The 26,111-nt window shown below is 39.8% G+C and overlaps 1 protein-coding gene across 6 annotated transcripts in view; it reads left to right on the forward strand.

Moving 5' to 3' along the window:
* LNX1 (ligand of numb-protein X 1) overlaps positions 1-26,111 on the forward strand; it is a 312,361-nt gene that overhangs the window by 145,744 nt on the left and 140,506 nt on the right. For all 6 annotated transcript variants that reach the window (XM_065598040.1, XM_065598039.1, XM_065598034.1 and 3 more), the window contains one exon: positions 10,518-10,617. The gene's annotated coding sequence lies outside the window, so the exon portion shown is untranslated. The remainder of the gene's footprint in view (positions 1-10,517; positions 10,618-26,111) is intronic.

Consider the following 26,111-nt stretch of genomic DNA (forward strand, 5'->3'; position numbering starts at 1 on the left):
AACAAACAGAAAATTTTTATTAAGTACATCAGAAGCAGGAAACCTTCCAAACAATCAGCGGGGCCACTGGATGATTGAGGTGCTAAAGAAGCACTCAAAGAAGTCAAGGCCGTTGCAGAGATGCTAGCTGATTCTTTGAATCGGTCTTCACTGCAGAGGATGAGAGGGAGATGCCCACACCTTAGCCATTCTTTTTAGGTGACAGATCTGAGGAGATGTCCCAGCTTGAGGTGTCATTAGAGGAGGTATTGGAACAAACTGATAAATTAAACAGTAATGTCACCAGGACCAGACAGTATGCACTGAAGAGTTCTGAAGGAATTCATATGCAATTGCAGAACTGCTAAATGTGGCATGTAACCTATCGCTTAAATCAGCCTCTGTACCAGATGAATGGAGGATCGATAATGTAACACAGATTGATTTATTTTTTTTAAAGGACTCTAGAGGTCAATGTGGCAATTACAGGCCAGTAAGCCTAACTTCAGTGTAAAACAAATTGGTTTAAACTATAGTAAAAAACAGAATTATCAGATGCACAGATAAACACAATATATTGTGGAAAAGTCAACATGGCTTTTGTAAAGGGAAATCATGTCTCACCAATCTATTAGAATTCTTTGAAAGTGTCAAGAAACATGTGGACGAGCGTGATCCAGTAGATAACATACTTGGACTTTCAGAAACCCTTTGACAGGGTCCCTCTCCAAAGGCTCTAAAGCGAAGTAAGGAGTCCTGGGATAAGATGGAAGGTCCTCTCCTGGATCAGTAACTTGTTAAAAGATAGGAAACAAAGGGTAGGAATAAATAGTCAGTTTTCAGAATGGAGAGGTACATAGTAGGGTCCCCCAAGGTTCTTTATGGGGACCAGTGCTATTCAACATATTCATGATCTGGAAAAAGGGGTAAACAGTGAAGTGTCAAAGTTTGCAAATGGTACAAAATTACCCAAGTTAGTTAAGTCCAAAGCTGTCAACAAAGACTTACAATGAGATCTAACAAAAATGGGTGACTGGGCAAGAAAATACCAGATGAAATTCAGTGTTGATAAGTGTAAAATAATGTACATTTGGAAAAAATAATCGTAACGGTACATTCAAAATGATGGGGTCTAAATTAGCTGTTACCATTCAAGAAAGAGATCATGGGGGGTCATCGTGAATAGTTCTCTGAAAACATCTGCTCAGTGTGTAGTGGTAGTCAAAAAAGCTAACTGTTAGAAGCCAATAGGAAAAGGATAGAAAATAAGATATAAAATATCATAATGCCACTATATAAATCCATGCTATGCTCACCCCTTGAATACTCCCTGAAAGTCTCATCACCCTAGGGTGACCAGATGAGAGGAAGAAAATATCGGGACACATGGAGGAGGGGGGGATCCGTCGGCGGAGCAAAAAACCGAATGCTGCTGATGGAGCGAAATATCAGGAAAGATTGGTCGGGATTTTATCGGGAGGTCTGGTCACCCTACATCACTCCATCTCAAAGGTAGATTAGAATTGGAAAAAGTACCAAGAAGGGCAACAAAAATGAGGGGTATGGAACAGCTTCCATATTAGAAGAGATTTAAAAGACTGGACTTTTCAGTTTAGAAAAGAGATGACTAAGAGAGGATATGATGGCAGCATATAAAATAATGAATGATGTGGAGAAAGTGAATGAGGAAGTGTTATTTATCCCTTCACGTAACACAAGACCCAGGGGTCAACTAATTGAAATTAATAGGCAGCAGATTTAAAATAAACAATGCACAGTCCTTGGAATTCAATGCCAGGGGATGTTGTGAATACCAAAAGTGTAATTGGATTAAAAAAAGAATTAGATATTAGAATTCATGGAGGATAGGTCCATCAGAGGTTATTAGCCAAGATGGCCAGGGAGGCAACTCCTGTTCTGGGTGTCCCTAAGCCTCTGATTGCCAGAAGCTGAGACTGGACAATGGGGGATGGGTCATTCAATATTTGCCCTGCTCTGTTCATTACCTCTAAAGCATCTGGCACTGGTCACTGTCAGAAGATAGGATATTGGGCCAGATGGACTATTGGTCTGACCCAGTATGCCGTTCTTATGTTCCTATCTCTCCAATCTTAATTTCCCCTTCTAATAAAAGTTCTGCAATATTCTGTTTGTTGTTTGTTTTGTTTTGTTTGTTGTTGTTTTTGAGATTACTTAGGGTACATCTACACTACAGGGGGGAGTCGATTTAAGATACGCAAATTCAGCTATGTGAATAGCGTAGCTGAATTCGACGTATTGCAGCCGACTTACCCCGTTGTGAGGACGGCGGCAAAATCGACTTCTGCCGCTTTCTGTCGGCGGCGCTTACTACCACCTCCACTGGCGGAGTAAGAGCGCCGATTCGGGGATCGATTGTCGCGTCCCGATGGGACGCGATAAATCGATTCCCGAGAGGTCGATTTCTACCCGCTGATTCAGGCGGGTAGTATAGACCTAGCCTTACTTTTTTTTATTTAATTTTTTTCTAAACAGTATTAAGGTCCTTCTATAAATGTTTGACTAATGTAGAGTGTACCAGAAACATGACTGGTTAGAAAAATAGTGTTTCTATTTCAGCCAGGAAAGCAAACTTTTTTCACCCATTTTGATGATAGGATGGGCCAAATCCTACTCACCTAATTCACTCAAGTAGGCCCCGTATAAGTCACCATATTGTGTCAGGCTCTCTTTGATATTATAGTTAGGACTCGGCAACTCTGATTACTTCCAGAAATTGCCAATACTAATATATTTAAAGCATTTCTTTTTCACATTAGTGTGAGGTTAAGGTAGTATAAAATGACTGGATACATAATACCATTTTAAAAATCTACCATAAATTAAAAGAACAGGAGTACTTGTGGCATCTTAGAGACTAACAAATTTATTTGAGCATAAGCTTTCATGGGCTACAGCCCACTTCATCGGACGCATAGAATGGAACATATACTGAGGAGATATATATACATACAGAGAACATGAAAAGGTGGGAGTTGCCCAGCCAACTCTAAGAGGCTAATTAATTAAGATGAACCGTTGTCAGCAGGAGAAAAAAAACTTTTGTAGTGATAATCAAGATAGCCCATTTAAGACAGTTTGAATCTATTTCCCCCATGCTAAGTATCCTCACAGCTTCTTGTCAATGTGTGTAATGGCTCAGCCGTTCCCAGTCTCTATTTAAGCCTAAATTGATAGTATCTACTTTGCATATCAATTCAAGTTCAGCAGTTTCTCGCTGGAGTCTGTTTTTGAAGCTTTTCTGTTGCAAAATTGCCACCTTTAAATCTGTTACTGAATGGCCAGAAAGGTTGAAGTGTTCTCCTACTGATTTTTCAGTGTTATGATTCCTGATGTCAGATTTGTGTCCATTTATTCTTTTGCATACAGACTGTCTGGTTTGGCCAATGTACATGGCAGAGGGGCATTGCTGGCACATGATGGCATATATCACATTGGTAGATGTGCAGGTGAATCAGTTATCATAAGTTAGAGGCCATATAGCCATAAAATGAGAAGAATGTGGCATCTTTAGAAAAAATGTGAAACTTCTGTTTGCACAACTAATTTATCCTTTGTACATGATAAAGAAGTTAACTGAATTTAAATTGGGATCTCTTCCATTCAGGTGGGTTTTATATCCATCATCACAGAATTGTGTACAAACAGAAACCCATCTAATTTATAAATATAGAAATAATGCTTACTTGTGTTTAGACTTGGCTTTCAGTCAAGATTCAGGTCAATAATTAGAAGAGCAGCTGGGTAGTTGAAAACCATCAAAATGCCTTAAAGGCAGGAGGGGGAAAGTACATTACTTTAAATGTAAATTATTTAAAAATAATTTCTAATGTAACTATAGAAAATCCTTTAAAAATTCTTTATACTATTAAAAAAAATGTGGCTCTGATAATTTCAGGACAATGTTTTGCTGGATCTGATGTCAAGGTAAAACTCAGCCAGTATCTTTAATTTATCACATAAAAACTAACTAATCTTTATGTATCTTTGTGAAGATCACAACAGGCATGAAATAATATTGTGCTTAATAACAAGATATTTCTGTGTTTGTTTTATTTAAAAATAAAATGAACCTTTTAGGCCTGGTTCGAATAATAATAAAATACAAGTTTGTCGTTCCCATGCTTATACCATATCTTGCAGAAATACAGACAAAGACATAAATATAAAGGTCCAAGTTCTCTGCTGGCACAATTCTGTTGACTTCAGTGGAATTACACTAGCAGAGAACTTGGCTCTAAGACTTGCTTTAGGAGAAGGTGCTCAGATTCTGGCCTGTTCAAGCAAGAACTTTTGTAGAAATCACTATCTAAAAACTTATCTTCAAAGTGGGTTAGAAGTTAGTGGAAAGAATATTCTTGTGAATGAAAATGTTTTGAGCTTTTCCTTGTATGTAAAGGGAATATTACATGTTTATAATCAATGACACCAGAACTAAGGCCATGAACCAGGATTCAAGACTCATTTATACCAGCTTTAAACCATCCTCATTGAAGGTGAGGATGTTCATTAACTCTAAGGAGGCAGTCGATACCGCACAAGATCAAGCTCTAAATACGGTAGGTGAAATCCTGGCTCCTTAAAAGTAAATGGGATCACTGACATTGATTTGAATGTGGCCAGGATTTCGCCCAGTAAATCACAAAAGAAACACAGTAGATGCAGGTGATGTATTGTCACACTTCAAAGCAACTGTACCTGTATTCCCAATCCATGGTACCTTGAGGGCACCTGCTCTAGGTCCCAGGTCTTCAGCTATCACCTCTCTTGGGCAGAGACCTCTGTGTGTGTGTGTGTGTGTGTGTGTGTGTGTGTCTCTCTCTCTCTCTCTCTCTGCTAATCAGGGATTTTTCAGGCTGCACAGTTCCCTTCCTATAATGTGATACTGCCAGCAAGCCAGACTGCTGAAACAGGCCAGCGTCTGTGCTTTGCTTCCTCTTCGAAGGCTGTGAACAACATAATTGCCAATAGGTACTAGTTACCACACTGCCCTTTCTAAGCAAGCACATTTATTCTTAAGGTGAAAGCCTTACAGAGAAAAATATTTAAAACAATAAAAGTTCCTATATACATGCTAAAATCTTACCAGAGGTCATCCATCAGACTTATGGAGCCTTCATAGGCCAAAGTCCTTCAATCTCTTCTCAGGAAGGATTGGTGTCCTCCTTGGACAGAGGGTTCTGGTCCATTTGCTGAATCAGAAGGAAGGCTAGTCCATTTAAACTAAGGCTATTTGTCCGAAAGTCCTATCTTTGGCTTTTGGCCTCTGGAGAATCCAGTTTGAGCCAATATACGTGAGCCTCTGCGGGTACCTCTCAGGAGGTGTTACAATGTGAGTGAATTTGCCTAATCACCCCCTACAATTCTTAGTTCCAGGAGAGCTATGGTCACCTTTCCTCATAGAATTACATGGCCCACAATGATATGCTAACTTAATATGGCAAGATCTCCCAAAGATATTGCAGGAAATTGCCTTATCTGTCACAGTACACACTTATGAAAATAAGGAAATCTTACATTCTCTGTTACCTCTGGCTTGGTGTTAATTTGTTTGCCTGGCCCTCTGAGCACTGTACAAGCACTTTGATTTTTTTTTTTCATTTGTACAATGAAATGTAATCCAGATAACTCTTATTTCTGGTTAGTGTCAAAGAACTGTAGCAACTCCCCAAATGTGTGTCTAATAAAGGTGTGTGGGGGGGTTCACAGTGCACAAATCTGGTGCAATTTCTTCTCTAATGTAAACAGAGGACTCACATTCAGCTTGTCAGGCTCAGCAGCGGCTCCTCCCCCACTACATGGGAATGCATAGGAATGGCAATTTATTTGAAAATGTATTATTTGAATAATGGGTTTTGTATTACAGAGTGTAGACCCTCTTGATCCCATACTTGCAGTTGTAGCAAAGTAAAAGAGTGGGTGTGGTTGCCTGGTGGCTGGCCAGGAGGGCGGAGATGAAATAACATTTACACTTACAGTAACTGTTTAAAAATGTAACTGAGTTCTGTCTAATCCTCAGAAGTCCAATTTGGGAATCCAAATTGTTAGCATTGCGAACAGCTCAACTTTTCTCACCCTGCTTTTGCAGTTATCATTTCCTGCCGGACAAACATAATCACAGAGTCAAGGTGTGTGAGGTAATATTTTTTTATTGGGCCAACTTCTGTTGGTGACAGAGAGAAGCTTTTGTAGCTTACACAGAGCTCTTAAGAGAATAATGGGTTCTCTTAACAGCTCTGTGTTAGCGTGAAAGCTTGTCTCTGTCACCAACAGAAGTTGGCCCAATAGAAGATATTACCTCACCCACCTTCTCTCTCTAATATCCTGGGGCCAACAAGGCTATAACAACAGTGCAAACAAACTTAACTACAGTCATTCTTATCATGATGGGGTGAGGGGGGGAGGTTCCGCCACCCTTACTTATGTTCAGCAGTACCTTTCTTGGCAAATAATTGCATGGATTTCAGTGGGATTGCACATAAGGGACTGCATAGCATTAGGAATGAGTGACCGAATCAGGCCCATAGCGTTCAATAGGAGAAATGAATGCAAATCTAAAGGAAAGTGTTCTAGTTGCAACTCTAATGCCACGTTAACCCCAGTAAACATCCACAAGCGAAGCAAGATCAGGCTTGCATTGGAGAACTTCACAGAGAACACTGGTACCGCATGAGGAGGTGACAGTGATTCCAAAGCTGGCGTTCTTCCTTCTGAGTCAGTACTGAAACTGTACCCTGCACCGTTTGAGTGGGACACTGTGCTGCTAGAGCTGCTGTCTGGCTGATGAGATATAAAACTGAGGTCTTGAACCCATGCAGTCTTCAAAATACTTCTAATAAGAGTATTGGGTGTTAACCCCTGTATCCTATTAATTCCAGCTCAGGTAGTTATTACAGTCTGCCTACCTAAATTCCTCCTACAATATCGAGTGGCTATGATCATATTCTTCACTTCATTCACTAAACTGCAGTGTAGTGCTGTTATGCATGGCTGAACAGCTGATATGTTCCACCACAGAAGTGGCTTTACTTTGTTTGTGGGTGAAGTCACTACCATATATCCCTTACCTATGTTACAAGAGTGTCGTGCAGCTTAGTTACTTGTAAAGTGCTAAAGATGTGCCATGTATTATTTTACTAGGAATAACTATCCTCTTAAATATCAGTCTAAATACTTTGCATGGCTACTTAGATTGATTCGCCATAGATTGTTGTATGAAGAACAGATGATTGACACTGAACCCAAGTAAGGCAGTGGTTATGCTGTTGAGACAGAAGGAAACACTTCGAAGAGTTTGCAGCCATGGTGCAGTCTCCTTTGCTTGAAGGTACACACCCTTAGTCGGTCAGTTCAGTCTATAGTTTAGGAGTGCTCCTGGATTCCTGGGTGGTGGTGATCTCTCACATAGCAGCATCTGCAATTAATGCTTTCTACTAGCATGGAACAGAGTGGTAGATGATTCATAGAGTTTAAGGCCAGAAGGGACTAGTACATCATGTAGTCTGACCACCTATATACGACAGGCTATTAAATTTCACTCAGTTATCCCTGTATTGAGCCCAATAACTTGTGTTTGGCTAAAGCATATCTTCCAGAAAGACATCCAGTCTTGATTTGAGAACATTAGGAGATCCACCACTTTCTCTTAGTAGTTCATTCCTATGGTTAATCACCTGACCTGCATGATTAAAAATGTGTGCCTTATTTCTCATTTGAATTTGTCTGGCCTCGGCTTCCAGCCACTGGTTCCTGTTATGCCTTTCTCCACTAGATTAAAGAGCCCGTTAGTACCCAGCGTTTATCCCTGAAAAAGTACTTGTACATTATAACCAAGTCACCTCTTAATTTTCTTTTTGGTATACTCAACAAACTGATCTCTTTAAGTCTCGCAGGATCAGGCATTTTCTCCATCTCTCAAATAGTTTTTGTAGCTCTTTTCTGCACACTCTCTAATTTAGAAACACCCTCTTTAGAATGTGGACACCAGAACTCTATGCAATATTCCAGTAACAATCTCACCAATCCCATATACAGAGGTAAAATCACCTCCCTATTGCTACTCTCCTGTTCATACATCCAGGGATCTCATTAGCCTTTTTTGCCAAGGCGTAGCACTGGGAACTCATCATCATGTTCTATTGCTTGTCCACTGTGACCCCTAAATCGTTTTCAGAGTCACTGCTTTCCAGGATAAGTTCCCTATTCTGTAGTTCAAGCCTGCTTTCCTTGTTCCTAGATGGATATCATTGCATTTGGTGGTATTTAAATATACTGTATTTTGTTTATTGGGTCTAGTTTATCAAGCTATCCAGATTACTCTGTATGACTGCCTGGTATGACCGCTACATTCCACTGGCCCAGTGGAGCTCTTTACCATAAGAATAAATCTTGTCTGAGACCGAGCTTTCTCAGGGGCCAGTTTAAGACTCTGGAATGAAATTCCACAGGAATGAAGGACTACCACAAACCTCACCACCTTCTGCTCTGTAAGTGCAAGGCGCGCAATTTTCAACTGCCTCCTCTAATGGGGAAACAGAACAACATACGTATTTTAAAAAAATCAAAACAAAAAACCCCCCAACAAACAATACCAAGCACACACAATTCTCCCTCTGGGAAAAGGATGAGAGGAAAAAATAAACCACATGTGACAGATGTCGGTCCACATCACTAATGCACTACAGGAAGCTGCTTACATACTATGGTGATGAGGGCAGTATAAGAATCTATATAAAATAGAAGGCAGTTGTTCAACTTCTCCAATGCACTGTTACATTTCCCCCATTTTGGGATCACTGAAGATTGTTTATCTGAGACCCTAACAAGGCAATGTCACCAGATGTTCACTATTGTATTTCTTGGAAGTATTGTGTGAAAGGATACAAGGCTCTGTGGTCTAGATATACTTTACATTAAATATCAGTTTTATATTGTAAAAGCATGTACCAGTGTATTTTGTTTGCCTTTTCAGTGTGATTAAGTGCTTCTATTATTATGAAAATATTCTAATCAAACATAAGTTTATACAACTGAAGTGGACTAGCGTTGTTTGGGTAAGAAAATCCCCTTGGAGAGAGTATAGATTGTATTTACTTTAAACTCTTCTAAAGACTACATTTTCTTTTTGTAATTCAGCATGCAATTTTAAAAGAATTTTCTGATAAAAATCTGGCATGTTCCTTGATGCCTTTTAACTAGGGCATGAATGGTTTCTTTTCTTCACAGGCTGTTATAAAGAGCATTGGCTGAGTTTAAATGAACCAAACAGTAAACCTTCCATGGAACATCAGTATGGCATTTACAGTATCCGTCAGAAATCTGGAAGTGATTCAGTAAACTGGGCAGCAACCTTTTGATTTTGTTTTTTTTGGGGGGGGTTTTAGGTCCATTTAATCATGCTAGTAAAGAAAACTGTTTAGACATTCAAATCTGTGCACGTTAATTATTAGGAAAACTTCCTATCTTTATTCACTAAATAAATCCTATCCATCAATTGTGCTGACAGCATCATCCAAAATGAATGTTTAGAAGTGTATTGTTTTAATTATCAGATGGCAGCTTTAAAAGTGAAGTGTAATTCTCAAACTGATCTGTTCCAAGATCAGCAACATACACAGAATAATTCCAAAACACACTTTTAAACATTTCAGCTCAAAGTCTTCTCTTAATGACTACAGTTTCACAAGATATTCTAGTCCGAAGCATATAGTCAAATCAAGACCCTTGTGGGTTTTTCCCATTATCTCCTGCCCCATGCCAGACATATCATCATCTGCCCACTTGTAATATTGTCAGAATTTGTCCATCTGTACTGAAGTGTGTGTTCGCAGGATAGTAATACTGTCACAGTTTGGGGTCACTCAGGCCAGTAAGGGGTTCAGTCAACATCTGCCTTGTAACCCTGGGTGTCTCCTGGCCGTGTAGCTTTGGTTCAGAGCTCTGACCTGAAAAGCTTATTAGCAGCCCACAAGTCTCACCGTGGTTTTGCCCATCTTGGATGTTCCTTGCAGAGTGACCTTAGTTTTATGATTATGAATCCTGCTTGGGGCTGAAAGGATACTATGAGCAGGACACCCACACCAGAGTGAGTGTGGCAATGTCTTCTGCCTCATGTTCTTGAGTTCTACAACCAACAGTTCCTTTTCTGTGCCCCTGTCTACTCCCTCACCATACCCCACTCACAGTGGTGGTAACTACTAAGGGAACTGGAAACCCTAATTAAGCCCAAACTCCCACACTGCAAGCCCGTCCCCCTGCTGCATCTATCCTCAGTTAATGATTTATTCCCAAGAACCAAAGAGGCAGGATCAGGTACAAAACAAAAACAGTTTATTAAAGGACCACCAACAACTATACCCAATAAGGAAACAGGAAAACCACTTGGATGTTAACAATACAAACAAGCTTTAAGCCAAGAACCCAAAACCATACACCACCAGGAGTGGGTAAGACAAATTAAAGGGGTTAACACATCACCATTCTTCTTGTTGTTTACACAGGACCCTGGACACACTGGAACTAAGGACACCACCAAGACCCCAGGACATCAAAGGACAGGAACCACGAACATGAACACCGCAATACTCAGGACAGGATCAGGTAAGCTATCTTCCTTCTCAACTTGCCACGTTGTCTCAGCTGGGAATAGATCTTGGCACTGGGCTGCCTCTATGATGGACAGCAGCTGTCACAAGGCGCTGTAATCTTTTATCACCTTTAGTTGCCAGGCAGGATTCTCTAGGTCACTTCATCCTTTCCTGCCCAAATGTACAAAAGGCACCAATACTTCCTGCCAAAGTGCTGTTGCTAGGCAGATTATAGACAAGGGGGAACAAGAAGAGGGAATACAGTATGGAGGGTGAAGTACAACTCAAGGAAACCAACATGGCGAACTGAAATTTCCTTACAGTGGTTGTCCTTGGTCAGTGATGACCCACGGTTCAGAGGTGCATCTATGTGAATTCACCTCCCACCCAGGGAAGAAGTCACTTTGCTTGCTTTGCCATCTGAGCACTTGCTCTGACCGGCCACCCCGTCAGCCGCAGTTCCTTTCCGCCTGGCTGCCCCACCAGCCGCTCGTTGCCTCGCCAGGTGCTCGTTCGCCGGCCGACCATCAGTCACCGTCTGCTGCCACTTGCCTCTCTGCTGTGACCTCTGCACATCAGACTCTTAGTGATTTTCAGCTCTTTTCAGGCTGAGCAGAAACACTGACCCACCACAAGTGATTTCAGCTATCATTTGACCATTTTAACATAACAAAAAGGCTCCCAATGAAGCCTCTTTAGTTCTATCTTTGAACAGTGGGGAGGAAGGGGTTAAACTAGATCGGGGCTCCTTAGGGAGAGTTCACATCTCCTGGCTGGGACACCTGTCCCCACCCCTCTTACTTTCACAGAGGTCTGTCATTGGAACCCTGGCTTAACAAGTTCCTTTCAGGTGAGGGTGACCTCTCAGTCGGGACAAGCTTTCAGCCTTATCTATAGGAGAAGACAAGTAGTTATTCCTTTGTATTGGCCCCTAATACAGGTAGCTGTCTCTTTCAGGACAAACTACCAATTACTTAAGCATCCAAAAAACTATAAAAACCTGCCTAAACCCTCACTCATTCATAAAACAGATAGATGTTGACATATAAGAGTTGCATGGTAGCCTCCTAGACCACTGCAGGGCTGCTCTTCTCTCTGAGTCCTTGTTCCAGCCGTTAATACTGTGCATGAATCAAACAAATTATAAGTAGATGGAGCAGGAGATGGGCTGGATCTTGGGGAAAAAGTAATTATTTTTTAAGAAAGTTGCGTAGAGCGGCTGCAAGTGCATGCTCAGCAAGTGCATACTCAGTATATGCTTACTGAACAGGAGTACTTGTCGCACCTTAGAGACTAACAAATTTATTTGAGCATAAGCTTTCGTGGGCTACAGCCCACTTCTTCGGATGCATAGAATGGAACATATAAATTTGTTAGTCTCTAAGGTGCCATAAGTATTCCTGTTCTTTTTGCAGATACAGACTAACATGGCTGTTACTCTGAAACCTGTCTATATGCTTACTTTTAGCTCTGAGACTAGAGTTGGTTATTCTTCCTTTACTGGGGGATGAAAGCGTTCAGCATTTTAAACTTACCATAAGAAGGGCAGAGTATGGAAGTGATATGAAAGGAAGAGTAGATTATGAAAGCTAGAGCAACTGTCTCTCTCCTAAAAGGTACTTGTGTTTGGGGAAAGGTAGTAAGGTCCAGAAACAAATTAGAAAAAAAAAATTATCTGAGCCATATTAAAAGCTAAGAAACGTATTTAAATTTGGATATTCAAGATGGAATCACCTTTTAGCTTCAGAAAGACCTCCATTCCCCACAGAATAGTAGACAACAGTCGCCCCATGAAAAATGAGACAGAGGTATTGCATCAATAGAACAAAACCTTATTAACTGATCAGTGATTCATGGGGTAGAAGAAACTTCTCATTAATCTCATTCAAGGTGTCAGGTACACCACAGTATTTATTTCTTGTGATCACCATATAGCCAACACCGTAAATCTATAGAGGGAGTAAAGAATTTTCATCTCTTATTGCTAGTTTTTCTTTATTATTATTGGTTACATACAATGTGAAACAGTATTCAAGAAATATTTTAGAAAGATTCCAGCCATAAGGAAGGCATCTTCCCTTGTTTGCTAGTTCAGTGCAATGCTACCAGTCTGGTTGCTGCAAGAAGTCTTTTTAAGAGCTATTTAAGTCCTCAACTGACTGAAAGGGGAAAAAAATCTGTTTCATATTTTTCCACACAATATATTCTGTTTATCCTTTAATATAATAATTAAAAAAAACTTGCTTATAATGTGGATTGATTCAAATAAGGGAATTCTTCAAGTTTCCAGATTCACAAATAGTCCTTCCTGAATGGTTAACTGTTCCCATGTTTATAGAAAAAAGAGAGAGAGAGGAAATTACAGAAGAGATTTTGAATATTATCCTAGACGTTAATAGCTTTTAATTCTAATAAAGGATTTCTCAAGTCATGCTGTATTCTGCAGTTCTCTTCTAAATGTCTGCATGGGAAATAAGAATTAAATTGGATCAGTTGTGTGGAAAGAGGATTTAATCTTTCAGCTCCAATGTGGTTTGTTTGCTTTTGCCTTGTAAATCACTAAAGTTGTATCACTAACCTTGGGACTGGATCCTCGGCTATGCCATTTAACATAAAGGACCCAGAAATTCAGCTGATGTAAACCGGCATGGTGTCATTGCATTAATTGGAACTGCACTGATGTGTATCAAATAAATATAGTGCCCTTTATGTTTAAGGGTATGTATATACGGCAGTGTAAGCTCAGGGTCTCTGGGCTTGAGCATCCGCACTGAATATTGACAATAGGTTTAGCGTTTCTGAACATGGGTCGCTGTTACCCGCACTTACGCGTCTACACTGCACTATGCAAGCCCAAATAAAGCCATCTTATCCCAGGCTTTCTAGTTCTTTCCCCAGCTTTAGCCAGTCTAGCCCTTTGCTCGTGATGCACTGTGAGAAAACTTGACAGTCCATCCTGCTGCAATTTACAGAAGGTTGTCTCAGCCTGCCAGCACATCCAGCTGAGCCGTCTTTTAGGCCCACCTGCTCCTAGCAACCAGAGTCAGTGAAGAACTTGTCTTGCCCAGGCTTTTGCTCCAATTTCAAGAAACAGGCAGAGCATCCATGAGAACATAAGAATGGCTGTGCTGGGTCAGACCAGGGGTCCATCTAGCCAAGTATTCTGTCTTCCAACAATGCCTGATATCAGATGCTTCAAAGTAATCCATCACCTGTCATCCAGTCCCAGCTTCTGGCAGTCAGAGGTTTAGGAACATGAAGAGCAGGGGCTTGCATCCCTGATCATCTTGGCTAATAGCCAATGATAGATAAATTCATGGAGGATAGGTCCAATTCTTTTTTGAACCCAGTTATAGTTTTGGCCTTCATAACATCCCCTGGCAATTAGTTCCACATGTTGACTGTGCATTGTATGAAGAAGTACTTCATGTTTGTTTTAAATCTGCTGCCTATTAATTTCATTGGGTGACTCCTAGTTGTTGTGTTATATGAAGTGGTAAATTACACTTCCTTGTTCACTTTCCCCACATCATTCATGATTTTATAAACCTCTGTCATATCAACCCTTAGTAGTCTCTTTTCTATGATGTGCAATCCCAGTCTTTTTAATCTCTCCTCAGATGGAAGCTGTTCCATATCTCTAATCATTTTTCCTGCCCTTCTCTGTACTTTTTTCCAATTCTAACATCTTTATTGAGATGAGATGACGAGAACACTTCACAGTATTCAAGAGGTGGGCATACCATGGATTTATATAATAGCATTATATTTTCTGTTCAATTTTCCTAATAGTTTCTAATATTCTGTTAATTGTTTTGAATGCTGCTGGAAGTTGAGCTGACGTTTTCAGAGAACTGTCCACGAAGATTCCAAGATCTCTTTTTGAGTGGTAACAGATCATTTAGACCCCCATCATTTTGTGTGTATGGTTGGGATTATGTTTTTCAATGTGCATTACTTTGCACTTATCAACATTGAATTTCATTTGCCAGTTTGTTGCTCAGTCACCCAGTTTTGAGAGATCCCTTTGTAACTCTTCACAGTCAGCTTTGGATGTAATGATCTTGAATAATTTTGTACTATCTGCAAATTTTGCCATTTCACTGTTTCATTTATCCATATGTTGAACAACACAAGTACCAGTACATATCCTTAGGGAACCCCATTATTTACCTCCCCAATTGTGAAAACCAACTATTTATTCCTACCCTTTGTTTCCTATCTTTTAACCAGTTACTTATCAATGAGAAGATCTCCCCTCTTATTCCGTGACTGCTTATTTTGCTTAAAAGCCTTCAGTGTGGGACGTTGTCAAAAACTTTCTGAAAGTTGAAATACACTATATCCACTGGATCACCCTTCTGCACATTTGTTGACCCTCTCAAGAATTCTAATAGATCGGTGAGGCATGATTTCCCTTTACAAAAGCTATGTTGATTCTTCCCCAATGTATTGTGATTATCTATATGTCTGATTCTGTACTTTACTGTACTTTCAACCAATTTACCTGGTACTGATGTTAGGCTGAGTGGCCTGTAATTGCTGGGATTGCCTCTGGAGTATTTTTAAAATATCAGTGTTGCATTAGGTGTCCTCCATTCAGCTGATACAGAGGATGATTTAAGCGATAAATTACATACCATAGTGAGGAGTTCTGCAGTTTCATATCTGAGTTCCTTCAGTATTCATCACTGAATACCATCTGGTCCTGGTGACTTATTACTGTTTAATTTATCAATTTGTTCCTTAACCACCTCTACTGACACCTCCATCTGGAATAGTTCCTCAGATTTGTCACCTAAAAAGAATAACTCAGCTGTGGGAATCTCCCTCACATTCTCTGTAATGAAGACTGATGCAAAGAATTCATTTTGCTTCTCTGCAATGGCTTGGTCTTCCTTGAATACTTCTTTAGCACTTTGATTATACAGTGGCTCCACGGATTGTTTGGCAGCATTTGTGCTTCTGATGTACTTACAAAAATTAATAGCAATTTTTTTAGTCTTTTGCTAGATGCTTTTCAAATTGTTTTTGACCTCTTTTATTATACTTTTACACTTGACTTGCCAAAGTTTATGCTCCTTTTTATTTTCCTCATTAGGATTTGACTTCCAATTTTTAAAGGATGCCTTTTTGCCTCTAGTCACCTCTTCTACTCTATTGTTTAGCCATGGTGGTGTTTTTTTGGTCCTCTTGCTTTTGTTGTTGTTGTTTGGGTTACGCATATAGTTTGAGCTTCTAGTGATTTTTTTAAAGTTTCCATGGAGCTTGCAGGCATTTCACTCTTATGATGGTTCCTTTTTAATTTCTGTTTAACTAGCTTCCTCACTTTTGTGGAGTTCCCCCTTTTCAAGTTAAATGCTGCTGTGGTGAGTTTCTTTGGTATTTTACCCCTACAAGGATGTTGCATTAAATTACATTATAGTTGTAAGTGATAATAAGTGATTATCCCCCTCTATTCGGCACTGGTGAGGCCACATCTGAAGTATTGCGTCCAATTTTGGGGCCCCCAGTACAGAAAGGATGTGGACAAATTGGAGAGAGTACAGCGGAGGGCAACGAAAATGATTAGGGGGCTGGGGCACATGACTTATGAGGAGAGGCTGAGGGAACTGGGCTTATTTAGTCTGCAGAAGAGAAGAGTGAGGGGGGATTTGATAGCAGCCTTCAACTACCTGAAGTGGAGGTTCTAAAGAGGATGGAGCTCAGCTGTTCTCAGTGGTGGCAGATGTCAGAAAAAGGAGCAATGGATTCAAGTTGCAGTGGGGGTGGTCTAGGTTGGATATTAGGAAAAACTATTTCATTACGAGGATGGTGAAGCACTGGATTGGGTTACCTAAGGAGGTGGTGGAATCTCCATCCTTAAAGGTTTTTAAGGCCCAGGTTGACAAAGCCCTGGCTTGGATGATTTAGTTGGGGTTGGCCCTGCTTTGAGCAGGGGTTTGGACTAGATGACCTCCTGAGGTCTCCTCCAACCCTAATCTTCTATGATTCTATTATTCTAACACAGTATAGAGTTCTCTCTCTCTCTGACTATAATTTGCCTGTGTGGCTGAGTTTTATTTATAAACTAAGCTAAACATCTGCTTATAGACTTCATATGCAATTTAATCTTAACTTAAGCCTTCATGTGCAGTAAAACACAGGTTATAAGGTGGTTTGCTGACTTTTCTTTTTGTGCCTTTTGGAGTTTTTATGTGTCCAGCACCAGTCTTCCTCTTCCCTTCCCCCTTCTGCTGTTCTGGCCCCCAGAAGTATACCTGCACAGCTCCTAGAGTCTCTCTGGCTGCAGGTATTCTCACTGGGTGTAGAAGAGATTGTTCATACATGGTCCAAGCACCAGAGATTCTTGAATGACCTGTATGGTACAATGGTGCTCGGTCAGCTGAATTTTCTCTCTCTCACCACTACTAAAGGATACACTTATGCCTTTCTATTGAGGAGGGAAAGCCCATATGACTGACTATTGTAGCTGCTCTGTTTAACCAAAACCAAAGTATGCTGACTGTAGCAGGATCTTAGAACCCACAAAAAGGAGACTGCCAACTTGTAAAAACTCCTCACTAGTAAACGCTAATTTTTAAGTTTATACCAACCAGCTATGTTAACAAAATGATATCCAAAAATAAATGAAGGGCCACCCTAGAGGCCAAGTGGTAGCACTCTGCATTGCCCTGAGGGGAGACTGGCTTGATTCCAATTCCCGTTGTCTTGCTCCGTGAACTGACACTGAAGACCAAATTGTTAAAGACATTCAGATGTAGATAGGCACCAGGGAAATGGGGGTGGAGAGAAGGGTTTCAATAGCCTAAGGTGCCAAGGCAATTTTAGGTGCCTAAATACATTTTAAAATATGGCCTGGAGTCCCCAGAGAGAGGGGGAGGGATCATCTTGGTTTCCCTCAACAGCAACCTTTATGACTGACTAAGGAGCTAAAAGGGCAGGTCCTAATGGAAGCCCCATTCAAGCCCCTGCCATTGAAAGGATTTGGCTACCTTACAGGAGTTAGGTTCCTCCTCTCTCTTGCCCTTCATTGGAGAAGAAGAGAAAAACACAAGCTATGAGTAGTTCTTCAAAACTAGGTAAGCAAACCGTGAAGTGGGGCTGTTGGCACTCAGCCAGGTAAGACCCTTGGTCTCGGCACATGACTCCCATTGACATCATTGGGAGCTCTGGAGTGAGGGCGGTATCGAGCCCTTAGACAGTATGAGGCAAAAAAAATGTCCATATGTTCCTATGCTATGATTATTCTACTACATGGCTGGGGAATTTTGTACATCTTAATTTAAATAATTTATGGTCAGAAGCAACACTCCACAGATTGGCGCTTAAATGTCCTACTGTCCAACCAAGACTTTTTGCTCCTTACTGCAAGAGGAACATGTGCTAGAGGCTCTATGTATAGCGTAAGTACTAAGTATGACTGCAGAACAAGTCATTTCTGATTTGTGCAATTTTGTAATGAAAGCAAAAAATGTCTTGTTTAAGATCTGGGGGAGTAACTGGGTTCTCCTGGGACATCAAAGATCCATACACATATGATCAGAAAGGTGAAGCAGCCTAGCTTCTGTTACACTCAGTGCAAAGTGCAAACACAAGAACCCCACACTCAACAGAAAAGCCCTAAGCTCTGCCAGGCTATGAACTCGTTCCAAGACAGGTTTTTTTATTTTTTTTTTAATGTAACCGCTCTAGAAGGCACCAGTCCAGTCAGACCTGTGTTGCTATGTTCTGCCATGTTGGCAGAACTTTGGAATGTCAGAGAGAACAGATACTATGTGGCCCACTGCTTTAAGACAAAAAGAAGAACAGGAGTACTTGTGGCACCTTAGAGACTAACAAATTTATTAGAGCATAAGCTTTCGTGGACTACAGCCCACTTCTTCGGATGCATATAGAATGGAACATATATTGAGGAGATATATATACACACATACAGAGAGCATAAACAGGTGGGAGTTGTCTTACCAACTCTGAGAGGCCAATTAATTAAGAGAAAAAAAACTTTTGAAGTGATAATCAAGATAGCCCAGTACAGACAGTTTGATAAGAAGTGTGAGCATACTTACAAGGGGAGATAGATTCAATGTTTGTAATGGCTCAGCCATTCCCAGTCCTTATTCAAACCGGAGTTGATTGTGTCTAGTTTGCATATCAATTCCAGCTCAGCAGTCTCTCGTTGGAGTCTGTTTTTGAAGTTTTTCTGTTGTAATATAGCCACCCGCAGGTCTGTCACTGAATGACCAGACAGGTTAAAGTGTTCTCCCACTGGTTTTTGAGTATTTTGATTCCTGATGTCAGATTTGTGTCCATTAATTCTTTTGCATAGAGACTGTCCGGTTTGGCCAATGTACATGGCAGAGGGGCATTGCTGGCACATGATGGCATATATCACATTGGTAGATGTGCAGGTGAACAAGCCCCTGATGGTATGGCTGATGTGATTAGGTCCTATGATGATGTCACTTGAATAGATATGTGGACAGAGTTGGCAAACTTCAAAAACAGACTCCAATGAGAGCTGACCTGACTACAGCCTTTCATTGCTAAGGGTTTGGGGTTGGGGAGGTGTTTGGAAGCTATCCTTGTTTTCCTCGAATTCACCAGTTGTTAAGAAGGGTAGCAGAGATCCAGTGGATTGAGCACAAAGATAATAGTCAAATGACCAGGGCTGTATTCTCAACTGTACCATGATTTAAATGACCACGAGTCTTTCTCTGTTTCATTTACCCCATCTGGAGATAAGATGATTAATTCACAGATGCATATATGCTACGTATATGTTTAAACCAGCATATTCTATAATAAATAGTAATACTTAATTCTAATCTAGGGCTTTCCATGATTTTGGTGATATTTTTAAGTTGTATTGATTTCTTTTATACATTTCAATAGCTCACTTTTAAAAATCAGTCCAAATAAGAAACTGGTTTAAAAGCTAACAGGAATCTATTTGTAATCGATGCACAGAGTTGAAATGGATGATTTTTTCTTTTCTTACGCTGAGCTCCTCCAGATCAGCAGAGAATTGTGATTTTAAAAAAAAATCATTTAAATAGGTAACCAAAATGAGATATTTTAAAATAAAGCCTATGTAAGAGGATTTTCAGGGAAGATCATTCTTTTTACTTGCAATTAATCCTATGGGTTTTACAGCAAAAGTGTCACTTCTCATGGAGAGTATATATATGTTGGCATAAATCACCCAGAGAACTGCTCAATATATATGCTAACAGAATAGCACTTTCTTCACTTTAACTAAGAAGTCTATGAAAAATTAGGAGTCCACGTACAATAATAGACCATTCTCAGAGAGTCTGAGCACAGGTTTGGGATCCAGGAACAAATAGCTTCTGATTCTGATCCCTGAAACCTCTCTGGCCTTCAGAAGTAATTTAGCTGTTTTGTTCCACTGGTGATAATCATACTTAGTAGATTTTAGTGAATAACTAGCAACAGCTAATTTTCTCAATTTATCTTCTTTTCCTGCATAAGGAATGTCTTAATGGAATTTTTGTTTCTCTCTGAACTTTTCCCCCCTCTCTGTGATTGATCATGAACAGTTTGTGAATGTTACACACACCATATCTGAAATTCAAGCTCGTTAGTTGGTTGTGATGGGCCACAAGTCACATGATATTGTTTCTATTCCCTAATTGGATGAATTTACTCATCATCCCCGTCATTGGAGGTTTTTAAGAACAGGTTAGATGAACATTCATCAGGGATGATCTAGGTTTACTTTAACTATGTCAGCAAAAATTTTGAGTGTAGACTAGGCCTCAGAAGTGTAATTCTGACTGCAAAAGTTGTCAGATTCTTGTCTAGTTCATTTAATTGCATCTGTGCCAGAACTCTGGCAGGGGGGTTTGGTCTTTAGCAACATCTCATCCTATATAAAATATAGTACTTGCTTGTATAAGTTTAAAATCTGCCATCCACAAACACTTACATAGTTTGTGATTTATTGTTCTGATTTATTATTAGAGCTAGATGAATAATTCAGTATATTCAAGATGTTTTCTTTTTTTCTCTCTTTGTGAATTGTTGGTAAACAGACTGAAATTCTCAATTTTTATTCATTAACCTTTCTTCAGCAAATAATTCTTGGTCTGCAGATTACGACAAACAGCTATGTAATTTGGAAGGTACACTGTGTTGGTTAGTTACACAAATCATCTAATCAAGGAACAGAAACAATACCATATGATTTACGTCAGGGGTTCTCAACCCTTTTCTTTCTGAGGCCCCCCCCCAACATGCTTATAAAAACTCCATGCAGTGGACTTCAGCTTTCTGCCCTGGGCCCTAGGAAGTCTAACACTGGCCCTGCTTGGCGGACCCCCTGAAACCTGCTTGTGGGCACCCAGGGTGCCCTGGGCTGAGAACCGCTGCCTTAGGTAACTAACCCTGTCATTGAATTGTATATTTGATTGTTAATCTTGCAATTTGCAATGCATCCTGCATTGGTTAATGTTAATTGTGAATCATGAATTTGACAATGATGCTTGCAATCAAAATCCATTTTGATAAATTTTTGAGTATCTGAGATAAGTTTGCCATTAACCAATATTTGTAATAGTAACCTTGACCATTTAGATCTTCACAAAAAGGAAAGATATAAAATGGGTCATGATCATGTCTGATCAAAATTCTCTTCAAATGTCAATGTATAACTGAAAAAATTAACTCTTGTCTCAGCTCTGAGTTTTAGTAATTTCAGATTTCAGTTTAACAATCAATAAAATGTTATCCCCAAAATTATTATTACAAAGGTAAATTTCAATTCTCACCCCACCCCACACTGACATTTCATTTAACAGTTCAAGCCCTAAATAAAAAGTGACTAACTTGAATATTTTAAAGCAGATACATACCCACAATTCTGCTCAGTCAGAAAGGTCTCCTCCTCCCTGAAGAAGACCTTTTAGAAAGGTTGTGGAAGGCTACAATGGTTAGCTCTGTCACTAATGGCATCTGATGCTCATCTAACCATTGAAACGCTAATCAGTCCCATTCATTACATATGCTGGAAGTTCACCAGTCATGTTGTAAATGTCGTTGAACAGATACCACTAGTAGTCAATTAATTCAATTCAAACACTTTCTAATGTCCAAGGAACCACCTTTGTACAAAGGAAGGGTAAATGTTGCTGTTTTGTTTTGCCAATAATTACAGTCAGGGCTCAGTCATAAGCGGTGACCAGCAATTCTAATTTGCATGTAAACCCTGAGGTTTTCTTTTAACAAAGGTGCTATAGAGCAGGGCTGTCAGATCTGCAGTAGCATTAATTGACAGGCTGCTTTGGAGTAAGGGACTTACATATACCCAAGCTATTATGGAGAATATTTACTTTACTCATTAAACAAGTTCTTTATTTACCAGTTGAGGTTTTAGAATAATCCTTTTGCTTCATGGAAGAGTTTAGTTTTGTTCCCGTTTTCACTGGTTGACTATCACACTGTTATTTCCTTTGCTTGTTTGTGAAAGAGATTACTGAATATGAGCAGGAAGTAGCCTCTTTTGGACCATCTGCATAAGCTTCCTGCAGAGGTGAAAACAATGCAGTTTTATTAGTTTAAACTTTTAAATACTCAGATTGCAGATTCCAAATATCAAATTGTGCTTTGCATTTGTGCTTTTGATGCTAGAGCAAGAAGCACAAATAATAAATATTATTTCCTGAATGTTTTAAAAAGAATGTTTATTGCTGTTTTTTTTTAATAATGAGTATAAATCAACCATATGAAAGCATCTTTGTGTGAGAGGATGAGTGCAGTTAAGCTACATAGTCAAACACAATACAGTAGTAACTTACAGTAGTTGTTCTATCTTTTTAAAAGACGAGCATTCTGTTCCATCTCTCTTCCTACCTACCCAGCTCACCACCATGGAGGGAATGTAATCCATAGTGTGCAGTACCAAAAAGGGAGTCCTGTTCATTTACTCAGTCGACACTCAGCAGACATACATAGGTCAATACACTGTTAAACAGACCTGTTATTGGATACATTATACATAGTAATCAGGAACAGAAAATGGTGCTCAGATGCCAGAAGGATCTTGTTGCCACAATGGTTGAGTCACTGGATAAGGGATCAGAAGATCAGGCTTCAAATCCTGTATCTGCTACAGATTTCCAGTTTGACCTTGGGCAAATCACTTAATCTCTGTGTGTCAGTTCCCCATCTTGAAATATAGGATGATATTTCCTGTTCCCATCCCTGTGCATTGCACAATAGGGTGCTACTGTTAATACAAATCATGGTTATGTGCATAACTGTCTAGACTGCAGGTTTTCTGGGACCCTTTTTAAGTGGGGGGGAGGAGCATAAGTAAAATTCAGATTTTTTTCATTTAAAAAAAAGGTCTCATTTCTGGCAGCAGAGATTCTGATCTGCACAAGGAATATAAATGTTATTTATACAATTTAGCAGTTGGATTTTGGTCATGTTGGCACACATGCAAGCACCCACTTCTCCATCACTGGAATGTGTCTCAGAAGTGGTAAAATAGCGGGAGAATTTAACCAAAACTTGTGTCTAAGAGAGAATTTGGTGGTTTGCATCTGTTGAATTATCCCTGATTCTTTAGCATAGATTTGTTACTTCTAAGCTAAAATATTACATACTATGGCGGGAGTGGGGGGTGGAGTGGGTGGAAGAATGGCCACACGGGGTCAAACTAGTGTCTAGCCTAGTATAATGTCTTCCAACAGTGGCCAGTAGGAGAAGCTTCAGAGGGAAATTACAAAGTGATCCAACCCCTGTCATCCAATCCCAACTTCTGGCAGTCAGAAGCTTAGGAACCCTTATAGCATGGGGTTGTGTCCCTTACCATCTTGGCTAATAGACATTGGTGAAAGTATCCTCCATGAAAGTATCTAATTCTTTCATTTTTTGAACCCAGTTATACTTTTAGCCTACACAACATCCCCTGGCAATGTGTTCCACAGGCTGACTGAGCATTTTGTGAAGAAATTTGTGAAAAGTTTGTTTAAACCTGCTGCCTATTAATTTCATTAGGTGACTCCTGGTTCTTTTGTGTTATGTGAGGGGGTAAACAAGACTTCCTTATTCACTTTCTCCACACCATTCATGATTGTATAGACCATAAGAACATAAAGGCCATACTAGATCAGACCAACGGTCCATCTAGCCCAGTATCCGGTCTTCTGACAGTAGCCAATGCCAGGTGCTTCAGAGGGAATGAACAGAACAGGCAATCGTCAAGTAATACATCCCCTGTCGTCCACTCCTGGCAAACAGAGTCTAGGGACACTCAGAGCATGGTGTTGCATCCCTGTCCCTCATGGCTAATAGCCATTGATGGACCAATACTCCATGAACGTACCTTGTTCTTTTTTGAACCCTGTTATAATTTTGGCCTCCACAACATCCCCTGGCAAAGAGTTCCACAGGTTGATTGTGTTGTGTGAAGAAATACTTCCTTTTGTTTGTTTTAAGCCTGTGATATTAATTTAATTGGTTGAGCCCTAGTTCTTATGTGAAGGAGTAAATAACATTCTTTTTACTCATTTTCTCCACACCAGTCAAGATTTTATAGACCTCTATCAGATCTCCCCTTAGTCATCTCTTTTCCAAGCTGAAAAGTCAGTCTTATTTATCTCTCCTCATATAGAAGGTGTTCCATATCCCTAATCATTTTTGTTGCCCTTCTCTGTACCTTTCCAATTACAATACATCTTTTTTGAGATGAGGCTACCAGATCTGCATGCAGTATTCAAGATGTGAGCATACCGTAGGTTTATATAGACATACTGTATTATATTTTCTGTCTTATTATCTATCCCTTCCCTAATGGTTCCTAACGTTTTGTTAGCTTTCTTGATGCCACTGCACATTGAGTGGATGTTTTCAGAAAACTATCCACAATGACTCCAAGATCCCTTTCTTGAGTGGTAACAGCTAATTTAGACCCCATCATTTTATATGTATAGTTGGGATTATGTACATTGGAAAACATTACTTGGCAGATGAAATTCAATGTTGATAAATGAAATTTTGTTGCCCAGTCGCTCAGTTTTGTGAGATCCCTTTGTAACTCTTCACAGTCTGCTTTGGACTTAATTATCATGAGTAATTTAGTATCGTCTGCATATTTTGCCACCTCATAAATGATCTCAAAAAAGTGAATATGTTGAACAGCACTGGTCCCAGTACAGACCCTTGGGGGACACCACTATTTACCTCTCTCCATTTTGAAAACTGGCCATTTATTCCTATCCTTTGTTTCCTATTTTTTAACTAGTTACTGATCCATGAGAGAACCTTCCCTCTTATCCCATGACAGTTTACTTTGCTTAACAGCCTTTGGTGAGGGACCTTGTCAAAGGCTTTCTGAAAATCTAAGTAACTTATTTCCACTGGATCACCCTTGTCCATGTGCTTGGTGACACCCTCAGAGAATTCTAATAGATTGGTGAGGCATGATTTCTCTTTACAAAAGCCATGTTGACTCTTCCCCAACAAATCATGTTCCTCTATGTGTCTGATAATTCTGTTCTTTACTGAAGTTAGACTTACTAGCCTGTAATTGCTGGAATCGCCACTGGAGCCTTTTTTAAAAATTGGCATCACATTAGCTATCCTCCAGTCATTTGGTACAGAAGATGATTTAAATGATAGGTTACATACCACAGTTAGTAGTTCTGCAATTTCATATTTGAGTTCCGTCAGAACTCTTCGGTGAATACCATCTGGTCCTGGTGACTTACAGTTTAATTTATCCCCAAACCCCCTCCAATGACACATAAATCTAGACAGTTCCTCAGATTTGTCACCTAAAAAGAATGACTCAGGTGTGAGAATCTCCCTCAGATCCTCTGCAGTGAAGACTGATGCAAAGAATTCATTTAGTTTCTCCACAATGGCCTTATCTTCCTTGAATGCTCCTTTAGCACCTCAATCATCCAGTGAATTGTAAAATATGTTTACTCTTTATTTTATGGAGTTATAAAAATGTTGAGGAGGAGGGGATATTAATCCAGTGATGTCACTGGTTCTTTAGCAGACTTCCTGTTTCTCATGTGTTTAAAAAAAATAAATTGCTGTTACTTTTTTAGTCTTTGGCTAGTTGGTCTTCAAATTCTTTTTGACCTGCCCAATTATATTTTTACACTTGAATTGCTAGAGTGTGTGCTCCTTTCTATTTTCTTCAGTAGGATTTAACTTCCAATATGACCTCTATCATAACTCCCTTCAGTTGTCTCTTTTCCAAGCTGAACAGTTCCAGTCTTTTTAATCTCTCCTTACATGGAAGCTGTTCCATGCATCTAATCTTTTTTTTCCCCTTCTCTGTACTTTTTCCAATTTAATACATCATTTTGTTTGAGATGGGCCTACCACAACAGCACGCAGTATTCCTCACTAGGATTTGACTTCCAGTTTTAAAGGATTTTTTTTTACTCTAACTGCCTCTTTTTGCCCTGGTGGCATTTTGGGGGGGTCCTGTTGCTGTATTTTTTTATTTGGATTGTACATCTA

Source organism: Chrysemys picta, chromosome 5 (genome assembly GCF_011386835.1).
Source record: "Chrysemys picta bellii isolate R12L10 chromosome 5, ASM1138683v2, whole genome shotgun sequence".
Classification (NCBI taxonomy): domain Eukaryota; kingdom Metazoa; phylum Chordata; order Testudines; family Emydidae; genus Chrysemys; species Chrysemys picta.